The 16,581-nt window shown below is 37.9% G+C and overlaps 1 long non-coding RNA gene across 1 annotated transcript; it reads left to right on the forward strand.

Moving 5' to 3' along the window:
- The first annotated feature begins 14,517 nt into the window (after window positions 1-14,517).
- On the forward strand, window positions 14,518-16,311 carry LOC307119358. Its single transcript, XR_013815635.1, has 2 exons — window positions 14,518-14,615; window positions 15,857-16,311. It is a non-coding gene; the product is annotated as an uncharacterized lncRNA (long non-coding RNA).
- The last annotated feature ends 270 nt before the right edge of the window (window positions 16,312-16,581 follow it).

A 16,581-nucleotide genomic window follows, 5' to 3' on the forward strand; every position in this document is an offset into this window, starting at 1 on the left:
TGAATTTGAACAGTTTCCAGTCAGGATTTCTTTTTCAAATGTACATTAAAATGTACATTAAAAAGTTGGATGGAGACCCAGCTATTGTCGTTAAGTGTCTGTTCTATCTAGAGTTGGTATTCATTCCCCTGCAGGACATTTATTTAAACAGAAGAGTCTGACAGACAGCAGTTTAACATCACAAAATTTGACATTAATTAATTAATGAAAGTCGTAAAGTATGGTTAAGGTATTTAGCAGATGCTTTTGTCCAAAGCGACACAATATACAGTAGATGCATACATACAATGACATATATTGAAGAAAAACATTGTAAAAGCCAATGTAATTCTAAATGTTAAGTTGTTAAAGGGTTAGTTCACCCAAAAATGTAAATCCTGTCATTAATTCCTCATGTCGTTCCAAACCCATAAGACCTTCGTTCATCTTCAGAACACAAATGAAGATATTTCTGATGAAAACCGAGAGCTCTCTGACCCCTGCATAGACAGCAATGTAACGAACACTTTCAAGGGCCAGAAAGGAAATAAAGACGTCGTTAAAATCTTCCATGTGACTCCAGTAGTTCAACCTTAATTTTACGAAGCGACGATAATTATTTTTAGGCGCAAAAAACAAACAAAATGACTTTATTGAACAATTTCTTCTCATCTGTGTTAGACTTCCTAGTTCTACGGCAGAACGACTTGTGCACATGCGTCGTGGTGCTCACGTGAACAGTGTCGGCCAATGGTAAGCCAACGTTCTGAAAACGCTGCACTGTTTGCAATATGTGAACAGCGTAAGAGTCTGACACAGGGTAGAAGAAATTGTTGAATTAAGTAATTTTTTTTGTTTTATTGCGCACACAAAGTATTTTCGTGGCTTAATAACATTAAGGTTAAACCACTGGAGTCACATGGACTATTTTAACGACGTCTTTATTTCCTTTCTGGCCCTTGAAAGTGTTCGTTACATTGCTGTCTATGCAGGGGTCAGAGAGCTCTCGGTTTTCATCAGAAATATCTTCATTTGTGTTCTGAAGATGAACGAAGGTCTTACGGGTTTTAAAGAGGAATTAATGACAGGATTAAATTTTTTTGGGGTGAATTAACCCTTTAACAACTTAACATTTAGAATTACATTGGCTTTTACATTGTTTTTCTTCAATATATGTCATTGTATGTATGCATCTACTGTATATTGTATGTCGCTTTGGACAAAAGCGTCTGCTAAATACCTTAACCATACTTCACCAAATTTGACATTAATTAATTAATGAAAGTCGTAATGTTAAACTGCTGTCCGTCAGACTATGGCAATAGCTGGGTCTCCATCCAACTTTTTAATGTACATTTGAAAAAGAAATCCTGACTGGAAAAAAATTCACGTAAAATATTCTAATGTGAATAAAAACTTTTATGTGGATTGACTCGATATTTCGTTGAGATAACAGAGCTGATGGAAATGCTCTCTAATTAGAATGTTTTTTTTTTGAGTGTGCCAAATTTGTACGAATGCACTTAATGAGCAAATGAGTTGGATGGAAACCTGTCTATTGACATCAATGCATATAGTATATCATAGAGCCTAATAATACTGGACAAAAAGGAAGTGATTAATGGGACTTTCCATTTGAGAATGATAGATCCATTTTCTTTATTAGTGTGTAAACAGTTTAAACATACCTTTGGACAAATTCAAGAGTTCTTGAGGCCTCTTTAGGATACTGCAAGTTGATGTCGTTTCATGGACATCATCCACTTGTCCGCATAGTGTCTCTCCTGAAAAGCATTACAATATGATAACTAAAAGAGCACTAGAAAACTGCACGACATAAACACACACAAGTGGCGATGTTGGCATGCAGAATTCCAGCACAGTGCTATTAAACAAAAAAGGGAAGAATATACCTTGCACAATTAAGCAAGGTGTACTGGGCAGGGTCTCTCTCTGGATATCAGCAGCTGTGGGATTGGGCTAGGGAATAAAAATTTAAACATTACAAAAGGTAAATTACACAGCAAATTCCAATTACTATTATTTTAATATTTCATACAGTATGCCAGGCAGCCATATATAATTTGAGAAAAAGAAAATGGTCCACTCAACACAGAAGAAAAAAAAAGGCAAATATTTGTAATATACTGTATGTATGCTACACCATCTAAAACAGTTAAAGGATGTTAGCCAGTCAACTCCCTATAGCGGTTCAGACTGTCTATGGAATATTAGAATAATTTTGAATAGATAGTCTGTGTGAAGACTATATTATCAACACAATGGTATTGCACAAACAATTTACAAAATAACTGTTGGAAGAGAGAACGAGCCAAAGTAAGTGTGTGTGTGTGTGTGTGTGTGTGTGTGTGTGTGTGTGTGTGTGTGTGTGTGTGTGTGTGTGTGTGTGTGTGTGTGTGTGTGTGTGTGTGTGTGTGTGTGTGTGTGTGTGTGTGTGTGTATTTGCAAGTTATAACTTACTCACATGAGCCTTAATAATGTAGATGGTCTTGCTGCCATTATTTACTTAATAGACATCCAAGACTTCACCCACACCTGTTGTCAATTACAAGACAGCAAAACAGAAGTTATAATAACGTTACAATAGCCTGACTGGTAATCAATGCAATAATAACCTGAGCTAAGGAAGCTGACCGGGCTACTAATGTTTTTTTTTTACAGTCTAACGTTAGTCTAGTGGGCCAATGTTAATGATGCTAACATTTTTTGAGCTATCGTCATTGTGGTGGTTTTCCATTAGTTACTAGTTCAGCTCGCCTCAACTGTATTCCCCATGTTTGCTTTTCCATTGTGAAAATCTCGTGCCTTGTGGCTGTAAGGTAACTGTGACTGTACCCGTCGAGGTAACAAGGCGAGCCGATGAGATGACGTTCAGATCAACGGCTCTGGTTCTGATATAATTTACAACAAATCCGTGTCTGAAATAACGTTAATCCAGCTAGGAGCCGATGTGCAGCTAATTTACTCCCGCGGCGGTGTTACAGCTGCTGCTGAGTTTGTCTACGTTAGTAACTTATATGATTCCTTCGGTGTTGACCGTTCAGGGCAGCGGTGAAGTTCGCGTCTTACTCTATCCAACTTAACTAACGGTGAAGTTAGTTCAGGAGGTTTCTACCGGGAGCGAGCGAGTCGATGCGAGCTAATTTTAGTAAAGGGACCTAACGCTAATGTCGCGGAAATTGACCAAACTAAACAAACAGCACTCACTCAGATCACCGGTATTAATATATCCATAGACTTATAAAATAAATGTCATGTTACATACCTGTGATGTTCCTTCTTCCAAAAATGGTTGAATACTGCTGGTACCGTTGGCCGGCTGGCCGCGTAAATTTCGAAATTCAAACAGCAGCGATCCCACAATGCTATGCGGTTGCTGTAAAAGAACGCTTCTACAGTGTAGTTACAATAATATTACAGGACTGACCAAAAATTTCCCGTCATGCATTTGCATTTACAGGAAAACCGTGAATACAATACGTTGTTGTAAAATTTATTGTAAAAATTACATCAGTTGCTAACAGTGCACACATTGTTGTGCACGACTGTATGTTATGCTGTGTTTGTTACGTGTTCCTTCTTTATTAAAATAAATAAATAAATAAAAATGATTTGTCAGTCAAACGAAGACGTTTTTCCCCATAGCGCTCAGAATCAAGCGCAGCATTGATTGAAGCTTTTGAAATTGTGGATTTTTTTATGGCAACTTATTATTTCATTTTAACATATGGCCATGAAAAGAAACAGTGTCAGGTAAAGGTGTTAAAAGCTGAGCCCCGTCCTCGTTCCTGAAAACTAAAATACGGTCACCCTAAATAAATCATGTGTTCAGGAGCTTCTCCAGGTTTCTGTCAGACCAGCTGAATAAGTTTATCCTGTTCCAGTCGCTCTCATTAGATCAGAGGTTTGTTCATATTCATCAGTTTACACTGAGCTTTATCAGCTCATGTTATCATCAGCTACCAGTTTGGACCTTCTCATAGATTTGTGAATAAGTTTTCAATAATAATTCAGTCAAAAGCACAAATTAAATTTCTTATCTTATCAGAGGCTTCTGATTGGTGCAGAGGAGGGAGAGGCGTGTCTAAACTGAACTGGTTGATCAGAGCTACAATTAAAACAAGCGAATATAAAACTCTTACTGTCTGCAGTCTATAGTACGAATACAGTGCATAGTGTACAAATGACATGTTAGGATGGGAAACTCAGATGAAATAACCATGGAGTATTATGAGAATTATGGTCTATTATTAATAAAAGGCGGCAACTAGGGCAAACTGAAATCACTCAGATCTCAAACGTGTGACTGATCTATAAGAGCACAAAATCTCTTTCTGACCTCTATAATTATTAAGAGTGGCAGCTTCATTTAGATGGTTTTATTTCAGATGCTTGTGTGACGATGATATTTCACATCCTCCTTTGAGCAGCTGCAGTTTCAGTTCAGTCACTGTGACTCTGACTGACGGAGGTTTTTGTACGACTCTTTATCACTGTGTGAACACATAACCACTGTGGTAACTCTGACAGTAATAATGTCCAGCATCTTCAGTCTGGACTCCACTGATGGTCAGAGTGAAATCACTGTTAGATCCACTGCCACTGAATCTAGATGGAGTTCCTGACTGACGGAGGCTTGATGCATAAATCAGGAGTTTAGGAGCTTCTCCAGGTTTCTGTGAGTACCAGGCTAAGAAATCATTATTGTACACATCTCTGCTGGTTTTACAGTTGATGTTGACAGTTTGTTCTGGTTGAGCTGTCATTGAGGGACTCTGAGTGACGCTGATCTGTCCTCTACACTCTGAAACACAACAAGAAGAAAATACACTCAAAACTTTGACAATATACTTGAAGAAATGAATTGATATCAAACTTGTGCTCCACAAACCTTGAGCAAACGCTGTGAGAGTCCAGATGAAGATGATGATGAAGGTCATGTTGATGAAGATTGTTGTGTGTGTCAGTGATGAAGTGTTGAACTCACAGCACTATAAACACTCTCACACACTGAAGCATCTGATCAATATGCAAACACACTCCAGATCATTTACCTGAAGACAGTCACTCATTACACACAGAATACACTGAAGTGAGAACATCTAGACTTTTCATAACATTCAATCTTCTAATAGCCAAACTGTTAAAATTGTATCATTCAATTCAGTTCTGATTACATCTAAAAGATCATCTTCAGTTTATTAATCTGAATCTCTGCTGTGAGACTCTGAGAATATTTTAACTGTAGTTGGATTGAAATGTCACTGTTTATCCCCAAATTTACACCAAATCCATGTGTGTTCCTGCAGTTTCTGAACAGACATCGGGATCATCACACACACACACACACACACACACACACACACACACACACACACACACACACACACACACACACACACACACACACACACACACACACACACACACACACACACACACACACACACACGTCTCTGTCAGTCACTGAATCAACTGAGTTTGTTTGAGTCGCGTCACACATGATAGAAACATCTGCACTTTAATAAATCTTTATAAAATAAATTCAAATGAAATCTCCTTTGTAAAAGCTTCATGAGGTGTAAATAATCCTCACTTTAGATGAGCTCGCAAAAACAGTCTGACAACTACTAAATGTTTTATAACTGAATTAATGATGAATTACAGGAGGAATACGTGTTAATAAAGCATTTACACACTGAGTAACTATTACTATATGTCTAAAGAATATTTATAAATGTACATTTAAATCATTTATTAATCATTTACTTTCTAAATGATCTTATGAACCACTGACAAATCCTAAATAACTGGTTTGTAAATGATGTAATAATTTAGAAATTATAAATTGTTCATTAATAACGTATAAACATACAATCATTAAACACATTTTAGATATGCTTATAAATCAATAATAAATAATGTATAGCTGTATTTATAAACTGCTTATTAATGCTTTATAAATGATGAATTAATATTTACTAATGCTTAACTAATGATTCATATCATGCAGTTATTATAAAGTGTGAATGTGTGTTTCTATGATATCTGCATTATGAGGATGAACTCGCTCAATCAGAACATGTTTATGATGATGATGATGATGATGATGATGATGATGATGATGATGATGATGATGATGATGATGATGCCGTTAAGAAAGAAGAATATATTAAATCCTAAATGCAAGAAAACAAAAATGTGGTGAAAGATTGAAAAATATCCACTGAAGATCAAAAGTGACTGAATTTCTACATGAAGGATGAAATAGGAGACAAATATGACTTCTAAAAAATCACAATCAAAAACTGATGAAGCTCAAGAAAGTGATGATCAATAAGATCATATTGAGTCGTTTCTTCACTGTTGAGTGTGTGTGTGTGTGTGTGTGTGTGTGTGTGTGTGTGTGTGTGTGTGTATGGGCATGTTTTTGTGAAATATCAGGACACAAATGTGTATAATGACATGGGTATGACATGGGTATTACAAAAAGAGGGTGAAATATGAGGACGTTCCCCATGTCCTCACTTTTCAAAATGCTTATAAATCACAGAATGAGGTTTTTTTCACAGAAAGTGAACTGCACAGTCTCCTGTGAGGGTTAGATTTAGGGGCAGGGTCAGTGTAAGGGGATAGAAAATACGGTTTGTACGGTATAAAAACCATTACGCCTATGGAATGTCCCCACATTTCACAAAAGCCCCGTGTGTGTGTGTGTGTGTGAGCAGCTGCAGTTTCAGTTCAGTCACTGTAACTCTGACTGACGGAGGTTTTTGTACGACTCTTTATCACTGTGTGAACACATAACCACTGTGGTAACTCTGACAGTAATAATGTCCAGCATCTTCAGTCTGGACTCCACTGATGGTCAGAGTGAAATCACTGTTAGATCCACTGCCACTGAATCTAGATGGAGTTCCTGACTGACGGCTGCTTGCTCTATAAATCAGGAGTTTAGGAGCTTCTCCAGGTTTCTGTGAGTACCAGGATAGAGGCTGAACACTCCAACCCTGATAGACTTCAGGGCTGGTTTTACAGGATATAGTAACTGTGTCTCCTGGATGAACAGATTTCACTGCTGGCGTCTGAGTGACTGTCACTTCACCAACTGACTCTACAGAAAGAAGAAAGAACAAACATTCAGAATGAAATATTTGGGCAAACACAGACGATCAGTTACAATAGAGAGTGTGTAACTCCAGATTTCCTGACCTGTGAAACAGCAGCTGGTGATCATCCAGATGAAGATGAAGATGATGAAGCTCATGGTTGCTGTTGGTTTAGATTCTCAGTGCTCAAACTCACAGATATAAAACCTCCTGAAGCTTGTGCTGCAATGCAAATGATCTCTATGTAAATCTGTGTAAGGATCCCAACAGATGAGGCACTTTAAGAGTGTTTAGGATCTTTTCCCATGTTATGAATCTGATTCATGAGTCTGAAGATACAGGCTTTCTGTGATTCAAATGATACTTTCATCACTAAGAGAAACAAGTATTTCACTCCATGAGAGGGCAAAGGTCATTCCATAAGTCACAGGTTATCAAACCCTATTAATCATTTACAATGCATTGAGATATGCGTGATAGAGTCAGTAGTTTTGATAAAACAGTTATGAGTAATATCTTCATTATTAACTTGGAGGCAGGGCTGGACTGGTAATCTGGTATACCGGGCATTTTCCCGGTGGGCCGACGCACTTTGGGGCCGATACAAGGTTATTTATTTGCCACGGACTGGCCCATCATGCAGGGACAGCGGCCCATTGGTTTGTCTTCTGAATTGACAGGCCAAAGCGAGAGAGACATTCCCTCCTCCATAGACTGTGTCCATATTAGGCGCTGTTTAAAAATTTGGGCGCATGAAACTGCAAAAGGCGAATATCCGCGCGACAGCGCTGCCGCTGACGAATGTGCTGCGTTTCTGCTGCTCTATGAAGTGATGAACCGGCACTTGGACTCCGAATGTTGTTTTATACAATCGTGTGATATGGGAACATTAAAGATTCTGTGGTGAATCAGCTGAAAACAGCCGCGACCATGTAAATACATCACGAGGTAAATTGGAAAACAGCAATACAGCAAAACAGCAATGTACACACAACTACAAACTTGTCACTCTAGCACAACCAAATTCAATAGTTTATTATTATTTATTTATTTTCGAAACCATATTATACCTATGGCAATGAGGAGCATGATTTTACCTGTGACTACCATGCCCAGTTAAATGAAACTGACCTACAGTTAAACCAAAATTGGTGCTATATAGCACTAAAAAAGGTTCCCCTATCATTACGAGCCAAGAACCATTTTTGGTGCAATATAGAACCTTTTTTTTTAGAGTGTAGAGTAATTAAATTATAATTCAACAAAACAGCTTTAAAGCCTGGATCCCATGCATTAAAGGGATAGTTCACCCAAAAATTTAAAATTCTGTCATCATTTACTCACCCTCAAGTTGTTCCAAACCTGTATGAGTTTTTTTGTTCTGCTGAACACAAAAGAAGATATTTTGAAGAATGTGTGTAACAAAGCAGATAGAGCAACTATTGACTACCATAGTAGGAAAAAAATACTATGGTAGTCAATAGTTGCTCTATCTGCTTTGTTACAAACAATCTTCAAAATATCTTCTTTTATGTTTCATGGAAGAGAGATAGTCATACAGATTTGGAACGACATGAGAGTGAGTAAATGATGACAGATTTTAAAAGCAGTAAATTCACTTTAATGTATCCTAGCTCAAAATCAGTGGTTTACTGTCAAGTGCATTTCTGTGTGACAAAAGTGCAATATTACGTTTGTTATCTGCATTTGCAGTAAATTCGATAATATCCATCATTAGTTGTCCCTGTCCTAGATTTATTTATTTACTCCAATTTAAGGCCCTAACCCCAGTTAAAACATTCAAGAGGGACTCATGGGCCGATTGGGCTGGATTTGCCAGGGCCGAATTTTAGCCCCAGTCCAGCCCTGCTTGGAGGGCGAGATGAAGAAGCTCAAGAACATATGGTGGCAGTTTTGATTTGATGTCAATATACACACAGTTTTCTCTGATTCAGAGCACATTAGAGTCAAAACCGTCTGTCCCAGATGAACGAAGGTCTTACGGGTTTGGAACGACATGAGGGTGAGGAAATAATGACAGAATTTAATTTTTGTTCATTTTAATGCTGCTTGTAAAGGTGCTGGTAAATGTGTCTCAGATGAACTGATTTCACTGCAGGCGTCTCTACACGTCTTCAGTCTACATCTGAAAAAATCAGTAAATATTCAAAGAAAACAAATGAAATGATTTATTGCACTGAAGATCAGTTCTAGAATGAGTTATTTCATTTGTCATCACCTCTAAAACTGCAGCACATCCAGATAAAGATGTGAGAGATCAGCATCACGATGAGAAATGACATCGTTCATGATGGAAGAGGTCAAAGGTCATCTCAGAAGTCACATATACAGTATATCATAAAAGTATAATCTGCACAAATAGATCGACTGATAATGAGTATGATTACATAAAAGAATAAGTCAAAACCCCACAATGCACCTGTGCTGGACTGTGATCGTGTTCAGTGTTCACTAAACTGGATGTTGGCAGTAAATCAGCACATCATCATTTTAAAATCATTTCTCAGCAGATTCTTGTGTGTAAAACTGATGCTCAATGACAGCTGATGCTTTAATGTAATTATTGCTTATGAACAATGTCCCTCATCTGACCCGTGAACGTTTGTTTCTCATCTGAGGATCGTAGACGGATAGAGATGTTGTGTTCCTGCTGGATGGCTCGGATGGCACTGGGAATGGGTTCCTGCGATGAAAGAGTTTGTTGAAAGAATTGTGGAGAGATTGGAAGTTGCTGAGAACAGAGATCGTGTTTCTCTGGTCAGCAGAGATGTAGAGGTCCATTCCTGTCTAACACACACACGAGAAATGAAGACGTTAGTTATACTATTAGAGGTCTGAGACTCAAAGGAGGAGAGCCCTGAACTCTCCTGTCCGTCAGAGACAGTGTCTTTACTGTCCCCGCGGCCGCAGACGCTGGACGGGGCGTCACACACACACACACACACACACACACACACACACACACACACACACACACACACACACACACACACACACACACACACACACACACACACACACACACACACACACACACACACACACACACACACACACACACACACACACTGATTCTGAGCTTCTGATGTCCAGGAGCAGCTGCTGACCTCTGAGGACGCGGTTTCAGCTCCATCACTCCAACTTCACCGACTCTCACCGGTGTGTGCAGAGCTTTGAATACACTCTCAACATCTTCCTTTTCCAACGTAAACCAAAATAAAATCCATAATTTCATAATGTTTGCTCAATAAAACTTTCAATTGTGACCGCTGAGAGTTTTAAAGATGTTACATTTACACACAACAGTCTTTACGTTTCTGTAGTTTTAATTTATTAGCATTTTATTCAGACTGTGAAACAATTTCTGAACATTTTCTGTTTTTGTGAACATTAATGTGTTGAATAAATAATTATGTATTTTCTTCAGCTCTGCTTTCTGCCTTTCATTCAAGACTATATGTGCGAGATTATTAAAATTCAGTCATTAAATACAATTTTATTGTGTCTTTGAGTTCTTCTTTGTGTCATTTTTGTGTGCTTTAGCTCATATTTAATAAATAAACATCACTCAATGGAGCATGAAAACACCTGCAGACACATGAAGAAACAAGAACATGCGGCCGAATGATGAACCTCAGATACAGTGTTAGATACATGTGATACGATAAAGAGTGTTATAGATTAAAGCATTTAGCATGTGAAAAACTGAAGTGAAAACTTTATATTTCATTTAATATCCATGAAAATCCTCACCGTTGAGTGTGTGTGTGTGTGTGTGTGTGTGTGAGCAGCTGCAGTTTCAGTTCAGTCACTGTGACTCTGACTGACGGAGGTTTTTGTACGACTCTTTATCACTGTGTGAACACTCTTTTACTATTGATCCAGTGGTAACTCTGACAGTAATAATGTCCAGCATCTTCAGTCTGGACTCCACTGATGGTCAGAGTGAAATCACTGTTAGATCCACTGCCACTGAATCTAGATGGAGTTCCTGACTGGAGTTTTTTTGCATAATAAATCAGGAGTTTAGTAGCTTCTCCAGGTTTCTGTGAGTACCAGAATAAACCTTCATTCCCACTATCCCATCTGCGCACATCTGTGCTGGTTTTACAGTTGATGTTGACAGTTTGTTCTGGTTGAGCTGTCATTGAGGGACTCTGAGTGACGCTGATCTGTCCTCTACACTCTGAAACACAACAAGAAGAAAATACACTCAAAACTTTGACAATATACTTGAAGAAATGAACTGATATCAAACTTGTGCTCCACAAACCTTGAGCAAACGCTGTGAGAGTCCAGATGAAGATGATGATGAAGGTCATGTTGATGAAGATTGTTGTGTGTGTCAGTGATGAAGTGTTGAACTCACAGCACTATAAACACTCTCACACACTGAAGCATCTGATCAATATGCAAACACACTCCAGATCATTTACCTGAAGACAGTCACTCATTACACACAGAATACACTGAAGTGAGAACATGTTCAGTTTATTAATCTGAATCTCTGCTGTGAGACTCTGAGAATATTTTTTACTGTAGTTGGATTGAAACGTCACTGTTAATCACCAAATTGGTAACACTTTAGAATAATCGTCATTAGTTTACTACATTAGTTTACATGAACTAATAATGAACTGCACTTACAAAGCATTTATTTAATTTATTTAAAATCTTGTTAGTTAATGCGCTTAGAACTAACATGAACAAACCATGAACAGCTGGATTTTTATTAACTAACGTAAACAAAAAACAAAGATTAATAAATACAGTAACAAATGTATTGCTCATGGTTAGATCATGTTAGTTAATACAATAACTAATGTTAACTAATGACCATTATTCTAAAGTGTTACCCCCATGTGTGTTCCTGCAGTTTCTGAACAGACATGAGGATCACACACACACACACACACACACACACACACACACACACACACACACACACACACACACACACACACACACACACACACACACACACACACACACACACACACGAGTCTCTGTCAGTCACTGAATCAACTGAGTTTGATTGAGTCGCGTCACACATGATAGAAACATCTGCACTTTAATAAATCTTTATAAAATAAATTCAAATGAAATCTCCTTTGTAAAAGCTTCATGAGGTGTAAATAATCCTCACTTTAGATGAGCTCGCAAAAATAGTCTGACAACTACTAAATGTTTTATAACTGAATTAATGATGAATTACAGGAGGAATACGTGTTAATAAAGCATTTACACACTGAGTAACTATTACTATATGTCTAAAGAATATTTATAAATGTACATTTAAATCATTTATTAATCATTTACTTTCTAAATGATCTGATGAACCACTGACAACTCCTAAATAACTGGTTTGTAAATTATGTAATAATTTAGAAATGATAAATTGATCATTAATAAAGTATAAATATACAATTATTAAACACATTATAGATATGCTTATAAATCAAGAGTAAAGCATTTATAGCTGTATTTATAAACTGCTTATTAATGCTTTATAAATGATGAATTCATATTTACTAATGCTTAACTAATGATTCATGCAGTTATTATAAAGTGTGAATGTGTGTTTCTATGATATCTGCATTATGAGGATGAACTCGCTCAATCAGAACATGTTTATGATGATGATGATGATGATGATGATGATGATGATGATGATGATGCCGTTTAGAAAGAAGAATATATTAAATCATAAATGCAGAAAAAACTAAAATGTGGTGAAGGATTGAAAAATATCCACTGAAGATCAAAAGTGACTGAATTTCTACATGAAGGATGAAATAGGAGACAAATATGACTTCTAAAAAATCACAATCAAAAACTGATGAAGCTCAAGAAAGTGATGATCAATAAGATCATATTGAGTCGTTTCTTCACTGTTGAGTGTGTGTGTGTGTGTGTGTGTGTGTGTGGGCATGTTTTTGTGAAATATCAGGACACAAATGTGTATAATGACATGGGTATGACATGGGTATTACAAAAAGAGGGTAAAATTTGAGGACGTTCCCCATGTCCTCACTTTTCAAAATGCTTATAAATCACAGAATGAGGTTTTTTTCACAGAAAGTGAACTACACAGTCTCCTGTGAGGGTTAGGTTTAGGGGCAGGGGCAGTGTAAGGGGATAGAAAATACGGTTTGTACGGTATAAAAACCATTACGCCTATGGAATGTCCCCACATTTCACAAAAGCCCCCTGTGTGTGTGTGTGTGTGTGTGTGTGAGCAGCTGCAGTTTCAGTTCAGTCACTGTGACTCTGACTGACGGAGGTTTTTGTTCGACTCTTTATCACTGTGTGAACACATCTTTACTGTTGATGACGTGGCAACTCTGACAGTAATAATGTCCAGCATCTTCAGTCTGGACTCCACTGATGGTCAGAGTGAAATCAGTCCCATATTGTTCTCCATTCCCACTGAATCGACTGAAACTCTCATCATAGAGATTATTTATCTGATAAATGATGGGTTTAGGAGCTTCTCCATGTTTCTGCTGATACCAAACTAAACTCCAGCTATCTATCCCAGTATCAGTTTTACAGTCTATGACGGCGTTTTGTCCTTCAGAAACCGCCACAACCTCAGGCTGAGTCACAGTGATTCCTCTGGACGCTGTTGACAACAACATGAATGTGTTTCATCAAATCAAATGAACATTAAAGACTCAAAGATGAGCAGCTTTGACTTCTGTTACCTGCAATAAAAGCCGTCAGAATCCAGATGAAGCTGCTGAAGAGATTCATGGTGTTTGCTGGTTTTGTACCGTGGTCAACAGCAGTGTGTTATAAAGTGTGTGAGTCTGAACGCTATAAACACTCGAGCGCTGAAGCACGTGCCGATGCAAAGTGACTCTCTGAGCAAAAACCCTCTGGAGGAAAACACACATGAAAATGCCCACATGCAGAGGAAACTGATCCAGTGTTTTATTCTCATCATCCAGTGTGTGTGTGTGTGTGTGTGTGTGTGTGTGTGTGTGTGTGTGTGTGTGTGTGTGTGTGTGTGTGTGTGTGTGTGTGTGTGTGTGTGTGTGTGTGTGTGTGTGTGTGTGTAGAAATCATTTGTGTTTTACTCTGCGTGAGTCTCTGGTTCAGACTACAGGTTTCTGATGAATCAAATGTCAGAGTTGCATCACTAAAAGAAACAAGTATTTCACTGTGAACTCCATGAGAGGGCAAAGGTCATTCCAGAGGTCACAGGTCATCAAAACTTATTAAAATGCTTTGAGAAATACACGATCATTTAGAAACTCCCAGTTAAGATGTGTAAAGATCAGCTCAGAGTCTTTCTGATTATATTATTTATTGAGATTAATATTGTGTGTGTGTGTGTGTGTGTGTGTGTGTGTGTGTGTGTGGTCTCTTTCTCTGCTGGAGTGTGTGTTCACTTGAGTGTGACGGAGGTTTTTGTACGACGCTTTCACTAGAATGAAACACTGTGGTGGACTTTCGGTGGAGGAACTAAACTGACCATCAGTAAGTGTTTCTTAAATTATCTAATAAAAACATATGATGTGTGTGTGTGTGTGTGTGTGTGTGTGTGTGTGTGTGTGTGTGTGTGTGTGTGTGTGTGTGTGTGTGTGTGTGTGTGTGTGTGTGTGTGTGTGTGTGTGTGTGTTTAAAGCAGGTTTACAGTTTTTTAAGAGTATTTGGAAACAATATTCTGAATTTATTACAAACATGTATTATTGAAAAGCTTTACTTACATTGCAGATCTTATTTATTGTCAAATGTTATTATATTTTACTGATTGATTGCACACATTCATGCATTGAATTATTTAATTTTATCTGCTATATTATGAATGTCATATTTGGTCACATTCCATGTCTTTTTATATTCCAATCCATAGTTCATATTCATAATGTTTTACATTAGTGATTTCACACCTATTGTATGCTAATATTTCACTGTATTTTAATCAATTGCAATATGTTCAACTATTTCTTAATATATTTGATTTGACACAAATATTGGATAATAGAAAAAAAACATTTCAGAAATAAATTTAGTTGATAAACATGTTAAAATTAATTATTTAAACTAAGTTCACATATATTTCTGTTTATGAGGCAGTGTCCTGTATGGGGATTATTTTAAAATACATAATATATTGAAACTATCATTTAATTTTGTTTCTTAAACCTTATAAAATATCACAATACAACGATCAAATTACAGAGTTATTGAGAATCAGTTTAAACACTTAATGCAGAACTGAACATATATCATCATTTTGAAACTATATCACGATTGCTTCAGAGAACTGATTTATATTTATGCATTTATCCTAAACTCAATACACTATAAAACTGTGTATTTTCCGGTGAGAGAACAGCAGCTGTGTTTGCCAGACCTGTTCTTTTCACTTTAAATGGAACAGTATTTTACTGTAAAATGACATTAAGTGTCCAGTTAGAGCTATTACAGTTTTCACTGTGTACAGTAACAGAACAAACCGTTTACTAATTAACAGGTTTTTTCAGTCTTTTACCGTTAAAATTATGATCAGTTTTTTGTGTACATGAATATTGATTTAATGGAGAATGTTTTCAATCTAAACTCAGGATAGTGTTTATGAATGAAAGCAGTGAAACTACAGTAAAGATGAAATGATTGTGCTTTTTACTGCATCACCATGTCTGACGTCTAAATGATTCCTAAACTCTTAGCATCTGACGGACGTTAATGTTGTGTGTGTGTGTGTGTGTGTGCAGCCGGCGGTCCCTCCATGAAGCCCTCCGTGTCTCTGCTGCCGCCCTCTTCTCTGCAGATCTCTGGAGACTCAGCCGCACTGCTCTGCCTGCTCAGCTCTTACTCTCCACAGGGGGCGACGGTGAGCTGGACGCTGGACGGGTCAGAGGTCACCGAGGGGGTTCAGACCAGCGCAGAGAGCGAGCGGGACGGACGCTACAGCCGCAGCAGCGTCCTGAGCCTCAGCAAAGCACGCTGGGAAGGCGCAGACCGCTTGGTCTGCAGAGTAACACATGACGGAGCTGATCAAGAGGCCTCGTTCCTCAAGAGCTCCTGCTGATGTTTCTCCAGTGAAGACGAGCCGTATCTGAGCGTCCGGCAGGATTCACAGCAGTCACGTGATCTACAGCTCAATACTGAAGCCGTCTGTCAATGTGCTGCCATTGCTGTTCATTCAATAAAGCTTCTGAACGCCTTACATTTGTGTTGGACTGCATCATTGATCAGTGTGTCGTTCATTCAAAGTCCTGCACTAAAGTTTCAGCTGCTTTTGATTGATTGTAATAGTTGAGAACAGCTGCATTTAGCAGGAAATGTCAAATGAAGCTCTTGGGGTTTGAACATGGTCACTGGAGACGGAGCTGCTCTATTCTGAGAGGATCACAATCACTAAACCTGACAATGCAAATGAGATTTACACCTCAAACTCACAGTTTCACTCTTTGATTGGTTCAACGCTCTGAACTGA

This window comes from Gobio gobio (assembly GCF_949357685.1).
Source record: "Gobio gobio genome assembly, chromosome: 23".
In the NCBI taxonomy this organism is placed as follows: Eukaryota; Metazoa; Chordata; class Actinopteri; order Cypriniformes; family Gobionidae; genus Gobio; species Gobio gobio.